Source organism: Chinchilla lanigera, unplaced genomic scaffold, assembly GCF_000276665.1.
Source record: "Chinchilla lanigera isolate Chin_1 unplaced genomic scaffold, ChiLan1.0 scaffold00021, whole genome shotgun sequence".
In the NCBI taxonomy this organism is placed as follows: Eukaryota; Metazoa; Chordata; class Mammalia; order Rodentia; family Chinchillidae; genus Chinchilla; species Chinchilla lanigera.
Genome location: NW_004955422.1, coordinates 13588448 through 13602341, shown reverse-complemented (window position 1 = coordinate 13602341; position 13894 = coordinate 13588448). Strand labels below are relative to the sequence as shown.

At 51.9% G+C, this 13894-nt stretch overlaps 1 long non-coding RNA gene across 2 annotated transcripts; it reads left to right on the top strand.

The window, feature by feature from the left end:
* The first annotated feature begins 1343 nt into the window (after positions 1–1343).
* On the top strand, positions 1344–4302 carry LOC106148496. 2 transcript variants are annotated; one of them, XR_001234007.1, is made up of 2 exons: positions 1344–1651; positions 2481–4302. It is a non-coding gene; the product is annotated as an uncharacterized LOC106148496 (long non-coding RNA). The 2 variants fall into 2 exon arrangements; XR_001234008.1 differs by lacking the exon at positions 1344–1651 and adding an exon at positions 2187–2398.
* The last annotated feature ends 9592 nt before the right edge of the window (positions 4303–13894 follow it).

Sequence of the window (13894 nt, the reverse complement as noted above, 5' to 3'; positions counted from 1 at the left end):
ACTAAGATACCACTACTCTCCTATGAGACGGCTAACACCAAAATCAATTGTGCTAAGTGTTGATAAGGAGGGGTGGGGGATGATACAAGGACTTTGTAAACATCGTTTGAGTTTTCCTTAAAAATTGCCTATACATTTGCCATACAGCTCTGCAATCCCACACCTACTTATGTGAGAATCGAAACCACACACAACTGCATAAAGACTAATACGTGAATATTCTGGCAACTTCCCTTGTAATAACCCCAGACTGGAATCCAACCATGTGCTCAAGGACAGTTAAATGGTTAAGCCAACTGTGGCACATGCATGTCATAAATAAGTACTCTGCAGTTAAAATGAGTTACTGATTGTGGCAGTCAGAGGAGTGGTCCTCCAAGGAAGTTCTAGCCCAAATTCCTGGAACCTGTGCACATTAGTGACACAGCAATTGGGAATGGAGGTTCCAGGCTGAATCAAGTTTGCCAGGCAGCCGACCTCCCTGAGGGAGATTGTCCTGGATTATCCCATGAGCAATTTGATCACAAGGTGCTTAGAAACAGAAGCAGGAGCCTGGAGGAGGATCTAAGCTTTGTGAAGTCAGAAGAATCTCCAGCCAATGCCAGCCCCACAGATGGACTGGGCCAGAAGCCAAGGAATGCAGGACCTCAGGAGCTAGGAGCTGGGAGAAAGGGAGCTGGGTCAGTCCCTGGAGCCTCCACAGGGAGCACAGTCTTCAATACTGGCACCTCAGTATTGGCCCAGGAAGGCCCATTTTGGTATTCTGACCTCCAGAATCACAAGATAATACATATGTGTGTTGTTTTAAGCCATTAAATGTGTGGCAATTTGTTGCAGCAGCTGTGGAAACAAATGCATAGATATATGCAATACCATAGATGTCTCAAAATAATTGGTCTGAGTTTTGAAAGAACCAAGATAAAGCAACCACGTGTTATCTGACTCTGTCTATATAAAATTCAAACTCATCAGCATTAGGGCCAGGGACCTAGCTCAGTGGTATAAGCACCTGCCTGGCAAGTGCAAGGTCCTGAGTTTGATTCCTGGTACCAAAAAAAAAAAAAAAACCACAAAAAAACCCAAAAAGAAATAAACTCATCAGCAGTGACAGCAGATGAGTGGTTGCTGGGGAACCCATGTGGTGGGGCTGGAGGGGAGGAAGGAAATGGAAGAAAGTCACAGGGTAGATGTTCGTTATGCTGACTTTGGAGATCCTCATCAGAACTCACAAGATTGCACATGCACTGATATGCAGTGTATTGCATATTCATTATATTTCAAGTAAAATGCTAATTTAGTTAAAATCATTTGACATAAGCAGGCAACAGAGAAAATAGCTCAGATTGATGCAGGTCCTGGAGCAAAGTAGGTTCATGGAAGGGGTTTTCCATAGACAGCAAGCTGGGCAGAAGAATCTGCCTCTGCTGAGTAGGTCCCTGGGTGAGCAGCTGCCCACGTCAACAGGAGCAGGCTGCCTGGGCATTGGGTCAGAACACTGACCCTGTTCCCAATGGGGATAGGAGTCACAAGGGTTCTTAGAAAAGAGGAGACTAAGAGCTCAGCTGCATCCTGAACTAAAACCCACCTCCTGACCACACAGTGATGAGTGAATCCTGGGGGACCAATTTGGGAGAGAAGACTGGCTGATCTGGTGGGTGCCATCTTGGGTTCTCTTTAACTCAATTTCACCTGGAGGCCCCTTTGGCAAGTGGGTTCCAGGGATCGTGACATGGATATCTTTGGAGGTTAATTTCAGTCCAGTGCAAGAACAGAACACCAGGAACCAGGGAGGGGCAGAGACTGGTAGATTTGAGAGCCCCAGAGACAGGAGGATAGGATGAAGGTTATGGTCTGTTGCCAGGGCTCTACTTACCCTAGGACAGACCTGCACATCCCCACCAGTGCTGGGGTTCAAGAAAATGCCTGAATGGGCTGGGGTCTCTCCAGCCCAGGACCTGAAAGCTTAGAGAAGGTCTTCCCTGGTCCAGATGACCTTCTTTGAAGGGTGCTTGCCAAAGGAGGGCATTTCCAGGGTGGAATTTGAAGAGGGAGCTCAGCCCCTCCACCCTATCCAGCTCTGTAAAGGCCACAGAAGATGGATGCCTTGTTTTTACATGCAACAAGGGGGGACCCATAACAATCCTTTGGGAAAGGGCCAGATACCCTCACCATGGCCTCAGCAGACAGAGTGACTTCTACAAATCTACCAAGGTGGCAAAACTCCAGAATTAGGACATGCTGTGTATCCTTGAGCAATTTTCTCCTATGGGTGGCCTGATTTCCTCATCTGGGGCATGGGGACAGGCCCAGCCTCCTTGCTGGGCCTGGAGGGATGAGACAGGACAGTTTGGTGGCCATGGTCTGTGTGTGTGGAGGGAGTGGTGGCCACCACCTGCAGGTGAATTTCTTCTCCCTCATCCAGATCTCACCTTGGTGCCCACACAGCCCTGCAGGCTCTGTCATGTCATATCTTACCCCAGATCCTGCACTTTCTCCTCGCGTCACAAGATCTCCCACCCCTGCCACTGGCCGATCAGACCTGTGCAGCCTGCAGCCCTGCAAGAATTTGATGGGGACTGTGCCTGCCTGCTTCCCACATGCTGTCCGTATCGCAGGAGGGGAACTCCATCCTGGCTGAAGGTAGGTGCCCCACCATGGTCTCAGCAAGGGAAGGACAGTCTGGGCCAGGAAGGCTGGAAAAGGTGGAGGGGGTGCTCGCCTATGCAGCAGGGCCTGTGGACAGAGGCCAGAGTATGGAAGTATGGACATGGGCCTCAGAGAGACCCTGTCCAGTGGAGAGATGGGCCTGTGCATGTGGGGTGAACAGCAGTAGCTCAGAGGAAGAACTGCCTCACTGAGAACAGGAGGGTGGCAGAGCTGAGGATGTTACATGGTGCCTCACATGACCACCCCAGCACTGAGACAGCAGGGGCCATTTCTGGAAAAGGAAGGAAGTTTCTGGCTGGGTACAGACTGCAGGAAGGGCCCCATCATGTGCTCAGAGGTCAGCGTCCTGGGCCAGCAACCAGCCGGTACAGGACACTCATAGAAGGAACTCCATGCCAGGCACCACCATCTCTCTCCTCTGCTTGCCACACCACCCCACTCTCTTCTCAACAGCAGCAGGTGCCTTGGTCACCTGCAGAGGTGGCTGTCTCTCGGTCCCTGTCCTACTCTCAGTGCTGGAAAGCCTCCTTGGACACACAGAGTAAAGCACCAGGGTCCATGCTACTTCCTGTGCTTGGCCTCAGACATTCACCCATAGCGTCAGGAGCCTGGCCTCGTCTCTTACTTTTGAGGTGACCCTCTTTGGGAGGACTTCCCTGACCACCCCCAGCCCCATCAGCCATAGGAGGTACAAATCGTAGAGTGAGGGTCTGAGGAAGGAAGAGGCATCCTGCCCTGTACAGACCATTCCATCCCAGGGAGGGGTGGGCAGGGGCTCTGGCCCTGTGGAGCAGTCTCTATGGCTTTGGGGATTTAGGTACAGAGCTCACAGAGGCTGCCTCTTGGGTGGCCTGGTCCTTCCAACAATAGTTCTGAGGACAGGGCCTGGGCCCCAGGCTTCATGGAGGAGGAGCAGGTGATCGTCAGTTCCCCCGCCACTTGCTCTGGCCTGCAGGTGAAGTCCTCCTTCAGTGCTCCTCTGAGACACACTTGCAGGGCAGGGGCACTGCCCTGAGCTCAGTGCAAACATGAGAGGTGGAGGAGGGTGTTAGCAAGGACCCAGAGGGGACAGCTGACATTTTCATTCTAGGAAATACATCCCTGTCCCTCACCATGGCATTTGGGGCTTGGCTGTCCATTACCGGGGCTCAGAATACTCTGGCAAAGTGTTTTGATATTGAAGTACTGTGGACTCAGAGAGACAGGAGCCTCCGTGGAGCACCAGGTCTCTGCAACCCTCTTGCCCACTTCTTCCCACCCTCTTTCTCTCAGTGGCAGGATACAAAACAGAGCCACTCTCAGAAGGCAGCCATAAGACTCACATCACCTAGCCCCATACCCACCCCAGTAGAAGGTGGCCCTCTGACCCACCCTGTCTGAGAGTAAAGGTCCTAAGACCCTCATTGCTAAGGGTCCTGCCCTAGAGTCACCCAGGGGGAAGGGTGAACCAAGAAGAATCTGCACAGACTTTCTGGGGCCCTTCAGTCCATCACCACAAGGTCACATTTTTGTCCAGTCATATGTCTACCCAGCTGTCTATGTTTCACCAAACCTAAGCATAAAACCCACTTCTCCCTGGGCCTTTGGGTCCTGGTTTCTGAAGTCTCGCTGGATGAGTAAAATGTTGTAACTCTGTCATGCTTTCTCGTGTTGGCTTCTCTTTTGTTACAGAGCCTGATCATGGGAGGAAGGGGTCAGATCTTTCCACACCATCCAGTCTCCAAGTGTCCAGCCCCCTCCATCTGCACACCCTCCTCTGACAAGATGGGTGGGACTGGGTGTAGCACTTACCTGCCCATTCCCCCAGTTCCCCAGCCTCCTGGTCTACCCCCATCTCTCAGGAGCTGTCCCCTGGCCCTACAAAGCACCTTGACCTGGTCTCCAGGTTCTCCTACCATCTGCAAGTCCTCTGAGGCCCAAGGTGACAAAGGCCCTCTGGTTTCCTGAATGCAAATGGGGCAGATGGGGCAGGTCACATGGTGAGCAGCTGCCCTGTACCCTCCCTCAACCAGAGAGCAGACAGTTGCTCCATCCTGCACACGGAAACAGAGGCCTGGAGAGGCAGAATGAATACCAGAAGTCACACAGCTGGGCAAGTCTGTCTCCACAGCCCTGCTTCCTGCTGCAGGGACACTCCAGGTCACTCTAGGATTTGGAGCCTGCATCTCATCCCTCTTCCACTGCAAAGTCCCTCTAGGATAGAGAGTGAAGGCCTTCAGATTTTCCTGGGGCTGGGAGGAGGGCAACCTCCTTGCCCTGCCCACCTCAGTCACAGGCCAGCTGCACCATGGCCACTCTGGAACCCCCTCCCATACACACATATCACCCAGGCACTGTTCATGGAGGAGGGGCCACCTGCCCCACCCCTACTCTCTGCCTTTCTGAGTCACTGTTGCAAGAGAGGGGGTGTTGTAGCCCCAGTCCCGTTTGTCCACCTGCCTGGGAAGGGCAGGTACCACAGGGAGCTGGCATCCCTGGAGCAGGTGGCACTCACTGCCACCACCGGCCCACCCTGGGGAACAGGCCTGGTGGCCATGGGTGGAGGATGGGAGAGGATCACAGGGAGGGCAGGTGATAAGGTCTCTTCCTGAAGTGGGACCAGATCTGCCTCCAGAAGAACAGGTTCTCTGGGAGCAGAGGTGAAACCATGCCCTGGTCCACAGGGATCCATCCACTTCCTCACCCTCACAGCAAGGTCACTGCTGGACCAAAGATGCAAAGCAGGGACTTGGGCCGCCTCTTCCCTGTTGCTCTATAGCAAGGATGACTCCGTGGATGGAAGAGGCATGGAACTAAGATGGCAGGGCATCTTCTAGTCCCTAAGAATGACTGGTCCAGCATGGCTGGTGGGAGGTCAGCTTGGTCGGTCATCTGCTGGGTGGTCACTGACCCCATCTGGGGGTGAAGATGAATACAGATATTTGGGCGGTGCCTGAGATACCCAGGGCCAGGAAAGCTGCAGCTGTGGAGGCACAAGCCATGTCTTTGTTCAAGGAAACATGAGGATGTTTCTCTAAGCTCCTAGAGAAAGCCACAGGCATTGCTCAATACCACCTGTCACTCACCAACCCAATACAAGCAGCTCAGGGAACCCAGCCCCACCGAACTCTGGGCCAAACCATCCAGCCAACATGGCTTCCTAGCCAAATAAACCCACCCACCCGCAGAGGCTGTGCTCCCCCAAGTCACTACTATGACTCTGTGTCACTCAACTCAGTTCCAGCTGCCCCATCCTCTTCCAACCCTCTATCAGTGCTCTTTACCTCCATCACAGGGTTAGGGTTAGGGTTAGGGTTAGGGTTAGGGTTAGGGTTAGGGTTAGGGTTAGGGTTAGGGTTAGGGTTAGGGTTAGGGTTAGGGGGCTTCGGGTTTTGGCCCCTCCTTCTTTTACTTACTCCTCCCACTGCCCTATTTTCACTGGAACATCTCCACCCACGGGAACTTCAGATCTTCCCGTACTGCACCAGCCTTGCTTCAGACCTCACTGTACATTCAAGCCCTTGGGGACTCCAACAGCAGGTCAACCTACAGGACCCAAATTGGACTCTTCCTCATTCCACAGGCTTTGTTTCCCTAAATAGCAACATCCTGGGTAATTCAGCATCTCTCCCAAGGTGTCCAGATCCTGACGCCTGGTATGTGTTGAAGATGTGGCTTTGCATGGTTGAAGGGACTTTGCAGGTATGGTTAAAGACAGGACCTCAACATGACCTAGTACAGCTGGGCGGGGCCTATGTCCCTGGAGGGCAGGAGGGTTGGCCAGAGGAAATGAGTGGTGGTGGTAGCTTAAAGGGTGGTGGTAGAGGTGCAGGCAGGGTCTGAGCCAAGGGACTCTTGGCCTCTAGAAGCTGGAGAACCCAGAACAGGTTCACCCTCTAGAGCCCCTTAAAGGAGCCAGACTGCTGATACCTCAAGTTTGGCCCTATGAGTCAGATGGTGGGCTTTTGCCCTCCAGAACTGTAAGAGTAAGTTGTGTGAAGTAGCCCAGTTTGTGGTGATTTATGACAGAAGCCACAAAGGTCCTGGCACAGCAGCTCTGTTCCCACAGTGATTCACGTTGGGACCCAGGTGGCATCTTTATTCCCAGGAGGAGCAGAGAGGCAAAATATGTGCAATGAGGGGCTGGGAATTTAGCTCAGCGGCAAAAGCGCCTGCCTGGCAAGTGCAAGGTCGTGAGTTCGGTTCCCAGTACCGGAGAAAAAAAAAAAAAAAAAAAAAATGTGCAATGCTGTCTCACCTCTGTCTTCCCAGTGTCCACCACCTGCCCCTCCATCCCATTCCTTTGGGTTTTTTTTTTTTTTTCCCCAGTGTTGGGATGGAACACAGGGCCTTGTGCATGCTAGGCAACTGCCGTATCACTGAGCTGCACCCTCAAGTCCTCTGCTCCATTCTTATTGCCATAGTCTCAGTTCAGGCCTGCCCTCTCTGACCTGGACCCCGTCCGCCTTCAGGCCACACTGCAGGGCACTCCTCTGTCTTCCCCAGGTCACCCCTCTCTGCTCTGTGTAACCTTCGCCCTGACCTTCCTTATGAGCCTGTAGTGTCCAGAGCCTGAAGACAGTATGTCTCAGCTACCTCCCCCTGGAAGCCAATCCTCGCCATGGGCCTGGGTCCCACCACATCCACCACAGTTTTCGGCTCTCCAGCCCCCAGGTGCCCCAGGACACCCTCCTTGAACCCATTTGACCTTGCCAGTACCCTCTAGTGATAGAATAAATGGGCTATAGAAAAAGATTTATTTTAAAGAACTGGCTCATGGAGTTGCGGTTGCTGTAAGTCTGAAGTCTACAGGATGGCTGGAGCCCAGGGGGAGTTGACAATGTAGCTGGAATCCAAAGGCATCTGCTGACAGAACTGCTTCCTGCTGGGGGACCTCAGTATTTTTCTCTTAAAGCCTTAAGCAGATTAGACAAGGCCCACCTCATCATAGAGACTCTTCTGATTTCCTCATAATCCTCCTGATTCAGATGTTAATCCCACCTGGAAAATGCCTTTACAAAAACATCTCAAATGGTGCTTACTAATACCTAGGTACTAGCAACCCATCTCATCACAAGCTCTCCTGCTTTGTGACGTGCTGCATCCCCAAGGGAAGAGGGAGAGGAGAGAGCAGGCATGCTGTACACCAGTTCTGTGTGCACATCCTCACAGGGGCAGCAGTCCCCTGTGGAGACTGTACCCGACCTCCATTCTTGTGCCTCCAAGGGTCCCACCCTGCCCTGTGGGCCAGGCTCTCTAGGTCCTAAGCAACTATTTGTTCACTTGGGACTCATTCTACACATGATTATTTTTTCCTTGCGAGAACCTTGCAAATACTAGGCAAGTGCACCACCACTGAGCTACTGAACCACTAAGCTACACCCAGCCCTGCCACGTGCCAAGTTCTGTTCTAGACGCAGGGGAAATTCTCGGCAGAGTGCAGAAATTCCTGTCCCTGTGGGCTTTATATTTCAGGTGGGACATGGAGTAGGCAGCTCACAGGGGGCTTTGGAATGATGGGGAGGAGAAGCTACTGCAACAGAGAAGCCTGTCTGAGTAGCTTCATGCAGGTAATGGATCACAGAGCTGGGAAACAGCCACCGATACTGAAGCAACAAGAGCTGAATTCGAGGTGTAAAGGAGGAAAAGAGGCAGGTCAGAGATCAGAGGAACTAACCTGCCATGTGGCTCAAATAAATGGGCCCTGGAAGGTCATGGGTGTGTCTGGGAGGGCTGGGTTGAGTAAATGCAGGGGGCCCTGAAGGGAGGAACCAAATGTCAAGGTGAGGGCCCTGGTGAGAAGAAGGCCAGCTGGGAGGCAGGGCAACTGTGCTGGTAGAAGGCAGTGGTGGCCTGGACCTGGAGGCAGTGAGAAGTGTCAGATTCTGGCCTCACTTGGATCACACAAATGGTGCATGGTAGGGAGTCGATACTGACATTCCGGGGGTCTGTCCAAAACAGCTAGATGGCAAGGGATTGGCTGAAATGGGGATGGGGCAGGCCGAGGGGCTTGAGGAGGAAGACCAAGAGCTCTGCTCTGCCTGCATCACTAGAGCTGGTATCTATGAGGCACACCAGGTAAGCCATAGAGCCACAGCAGCTATTTAAGTTGAGAATCCAGGGGGAAGGGCAGGGGAGAGGTCCAGCTGAGATACAAGTTTGTGAGTAATCAGCACCCATGGTATCCTCACAATAAGAATGGGTGAAACCAAGGGCCAAGCGTTTACGGAGTACAGAAGAGGCCTGGGGATTGGGCCCTGGGACTTCCAACATTAGAAAGCTAGAGGATTGAGAAGAAGCCAGCAAAGGAGACTGAGAAGCAGCCACCTGGAGACAGAGAGGATGAGACAAAAGCTTGAAAGCCACTGAAGAAAGTGGCCCAGGAGGGGAGTGGCCTCTGTATCAGCCACCTTTGCTGATGGATGATTTAGCAATCTGAACTTGACGTGAGTCATTTCAGTGTTCAGTGAAGTACGGGTGATGTCTAAGAGAGAATGACTGTTACCTCAGGAAGCAAAACAGTGTAATGGCAATTAAGAGATGGGTGGAAGGAAGGAAAGGAAGAGTCTCGGATATGCGAGTGTCAAGGTTATAGAAATACAGTGGAGGAAAGGATGATTTCTCCAGTAAGTGCTATGATTGAATTGAAGATCCTGATCCCTTCTTTGCACAAAGAATGACCAATTTTGGATGCATCAGAGATATCAGTTCTCCAAGGGAAAAAAAGACAAAAGTAGTTCTCCTTGTGACTTCGAAATCCACAAAGATTTGTTTAAATAAGACACACACATATACAAAAACTACCAACTCCCAAAGACACTGTTTAGAAAATAAGACATGCCACAGACTGGGATAAAATATTTACAAAACAAACATCAGATGAAGGACTCATCATATACAAGGAACCCTTAAAAGCTCACCAACAAAAAAACAAACAGCCCAATTTAAAACATGAGCAAATGGTCTAACAGGCACCTCACCAAAGAAGAAATACAGGTGACACATAGACCTCTGAGAGGATGCTCAGAACCAGATGTCACCCAAGATTACAAATCGAAACAATAATGAGATACCATGGCACACCTACTAAATGACCAAAATCCAAAACACTGACAACACCGATTGCTGGCCAAGATGTGGAGCAACAGGAAATCTCTTTCAATGCTGCTGGTAAAAATGCAGAATGGTGCAACCACTTTGAAAAACAGTTTGGGTATTTGTTACAAAACTAAACATTCCTCTCACCATCATGTCCAACAATTGTTCTCTGTGATACTCACCAAGAGAAACTGAAAATTTATGTCTACACAGAAACTTGCACAGCGTTCACAGCAGCTTTGTTCATGAATTCTGGAAGTAACCCACCGTCCTTTAGTTAGAGAGAGGATAAACAGTGGTACGTGCTGACAATGAAATATTATTCCACATGTAAGAAAATGATCGATCAAACCAAGGAGCAGAGATAGACGAAACTAAGGTGAATATTGCTAAGTGAATGAAACCAGTATGGAAGGTATACATAATATGTGATGCCAAGCATGTGACCTGGTAAAAGGCAACACTGTGAGGACGGCAAAAAGATCAGTGGTGGCAGGTGCTGAGGGGAGGTGGAACATGGGTGTTAAGTGGGACTGTTCTGTGTGACACTGCGATGGCAGATGCAGGACAGTATACATTTGTCCAAACCCACAGAGTGTACAACACCAAGAAAGAGCCCTAACATAGACTGCGGACTTTCAATAATAATATTGCATAAGCATCACTGCATTGATTATAACAAATATCACATACTAATGTAAGATGTTAGTAATAGGAGAAGCTCTGTGGTGGGGGGATTGTGGTATCTCTCTACTTTTTGCTCTGCTTTCCTGTGTATATAAAACTGTACCAAAAAAATAAAGGCTTTTTTCTTCAGAGTCTAAATTATTTATTTAAGCCATCTCTTGCCATAAGCAAAAGGATGGAAGATCAGCAAGATGGCCATCGTTTGATACAAATAAGGAAGGTGAGCTTAAGGTCCCACATGCTTTGCTGGTCCAAACACAGTGGCTGTGGGCACCACTCACCGTAGGCCGCCCCACCCATAGGCAGGGCTGGCCTAGCAGGCGAGACACCTGGGATGCAGCTATTGCCGGCACCACCATTTTGGACCTAAAGGCTTTTTTAAAAACAGGATCTTGCTAATTTGCTCAAGCTGGCTTCAAATTCTCAATTCTCCTGCCTCAGCCTCCTGGGTGCTGGGATTATAGGCCTGTGCCACTCCACTTGGCTAAATAGAAAAAAGAGCTTCAATCTCCTTTAGGGGAAAACTGATAAAGTGCACTACAGTAGGAGCAATACCTCTGTTTCTCAAAACACACCATTAATAAACAGGGCAGAACTTTAAGGCCATCGGCAAATGGGAGTGGTCCAGTGTGGGAGGGTGGCTGTGTTGGAGAAGAGGGACCAGGGGCAGAGCCTTAGCCCCTGAGCACAGTAGACAGCCCTGAGGATGAGAGAGGCAGGAAGGACAGTCCAGGCATCAGACCCAGAGGCAGGTGGAGGAGGATGGGGCTCCCTCTCTGTGCTAGGTCTCACCCCCTCCCAGGTCTCTCTCTATGCCGTGGTCTTCAGGCACTCTTTCACCCATTTCCTCCCAGCTCCATGGAGTAGGTAGCAGGGGTCTTATTATTGGTGCGCCCAAAAGCAGAGGCCAGACAGAGGCTTGTACTTGCCTGGGGCAAGTACAGAACCAAACTCAGCAGGGAAACCGGCACTGCCTGGGTCCAGCCTGCTGAATCCTATCCTGGGATGCTGTGTGTGTGCCCACTACAGCCGGCAGGGTGTCTGGGCTGGGCCGGAGTTCAGGCTTGGGGCATAGCTGCTCATACCTCTTCCTCATCCCTCTGCTCCTCTGAAGGTGATACCTTGTGGTCCGACCCCAGCCTCCTGCACCTGCTCCCCCACCACGGGCTCCTGAGACAGCTCCACTACTCATTCCACAGAGGGCCAGAAGAGGAGTGGCCAGAGAGTGCTGTGGGCACAGGAGGACCAGGAGAGACATCAGCCTCAACCGGTGGGCTGCCTCTCCCCAGAGCTGGGGTGTCCTGCCTTCCCAGGAGCAGCCCTAGGCCTCAGCCCTGGGCCTCATCACCCTCAAATGCAAGCTCTGAGACACCCTATCAAGCTCTATTTAGTGCTCCCCAAAGGGGTTGTGGACTGGTGGGGAGGAAGGCAGGAGGGCAGGCTGCCCTAGTGCTGGACAGGAAGTGGTTTCTCTCAGAGCAGGGCAGGTGAGGTGGGGGCAGCAGGAGGTGCTGAGTCACCCCTTCGGCCCTAGGTTCCCCTCCCCCTCCTGGCTGAGTCACTCCTCTCAGGGCCAGGCCCAGTGCCCTCAGGGGCAGCTGAGGACAAATGACTGAATGAGCTATGCATCAGCTGAGCAAGAGTATTGGAGCTGGTGGCCAACACAGCTTGGTAGGGAGGCCCAGCCAGACTGGAGTGAGAGGAAGGATAGATCCAGGTGTAGATGGGGGAGGGGCATATAGGTGGGGGAGGGAGCCAGACACAGGTGGAGGAGAGGGGAGGCAGACACAGGTAGGGGAAGGGAGTAGAGCCAGACATACAAGGGTAGGGCAGGTGTCTCAAGAGTCCACAGGCACGGGGTCTGCCTCAAAAGCACCGCAGAGACCACAAGGCCTGGCACATGGAGTAATGCAAGAGGTAATTTACTGTCATCTTGGTCAGGGACTGCTCCTTTGCCATCTTGGTCGAGGGCAAAATACATGGTCCCAAGGGATCTCCACCGCTGTGCCACCTCCTGGGCAAAACAGGACAAACCAGGCCTGAGGGGGCAAACAGGACCTGAACCAATCCTAAACCAATAGATGCCATGACCATAGGATGTGGCAGGGGTTGCTTTAGAGAGCAGGGTCAGGGTATCTGTGGGGACAGTCACACGCTCTCCTGAGGACAGACCAGGAACCTCCCCGTGGTGGGGCAGGGAGGCTGGGCCAGTGGACAAGACTTGTGGGGCCTGGGAAGAACAGGAGCCACCCAGAGGGATGTGTTTGAGGTAGACAAGGGTTTTGCCAGGTTGTAGGAGGCCAGGACAGAGCCACCTTGCCATGACTGTGGGCACAAGTTCAGCACCGTAGGAAGACAGCCTCTGCACACCAGTCCTGTGGCAGCTGGGACTCCTCTGGGGGACAGCCCTTTGGGCTGGAATTATAGGGGCTACTGAAGCCAGAAGACAGGAGAAGTTAGGTAAATAGGGCATAGATCCTGAAAAGTTAACCAAAATTCCAGGCCTAAATGAGTTCACATACCCAAACAGACCATCAGGGCCTAAGAAAATGCAAGGGACAAAGAATAGATCCTTAAACAAATGCAAGAGACCTCGGAAGAAGTAAAATACAAATGAAGCAGTTTGCACTCCAGATGCAGACTCAAATGCCCACCTGCAACCAGAAGCAACCCTGCTTTCTGTCACGTACACCAGTACCAAAAACTACATAAAGACCTGAGCCTGAACTTCCACAGTATCCTTATGGAACACCCTCCTCCGACTACCAGAGAGCTTTTCTTTTATTCTTTCTAATAAACACACATTTGGCCATTCTCTATAGCTTGACATTTGCTATTCTGTCAGCTTCAATCTTCATTGCCCCAAAACAAAGACCTAGAGCTAGAGGGATCCAGTTACACTACAATGGAACCCAAGCCAGCACCTGCCTCCTCCCTCCCTGGAGGTTGTGCACCAGACAGGTTTCATGTCCCTGCCACATGTAGTCCCCTTGGGTTGGGACCCCTGGGTCCCTAAGAAACCCCTCTGCACAGTTGGAGGCCAAAGAGTACCTCCAAGTCCACCACAGTTAACCCACGAACAACGGACCCAAACGGGGCCTTGTTCTCCACCCTCTACCACATGCTCTGCCAAATTAAGGGCAAGCCCAGGAAGAGGGATCCCTGGACCACAGACAGTGGACTCAAGACTGAATTGCAGGCCTGGCCACGCCCCCTTCCACTGCCTAAAGAGCCCTAAAGGTGGCACAGGGATCCCCGGTCCAGACTAGCAGGTGTGGCAGTCCTGGGAATCTGAGCTGGGCATAGAGGCAGGGCATGTGTCAGGGGACCAGCACAGTCAGCTCTGCCTGATCTCTTGAGTCTGTGGGCCCAGCCCTGGGTCTGCAGCAGAGAGAGTGCAAGCCTAGCTGGAGGAGTCTGCCAGACCAAATGGGTAGAGAGAGGACCGGGGGGGGGGGGGGGG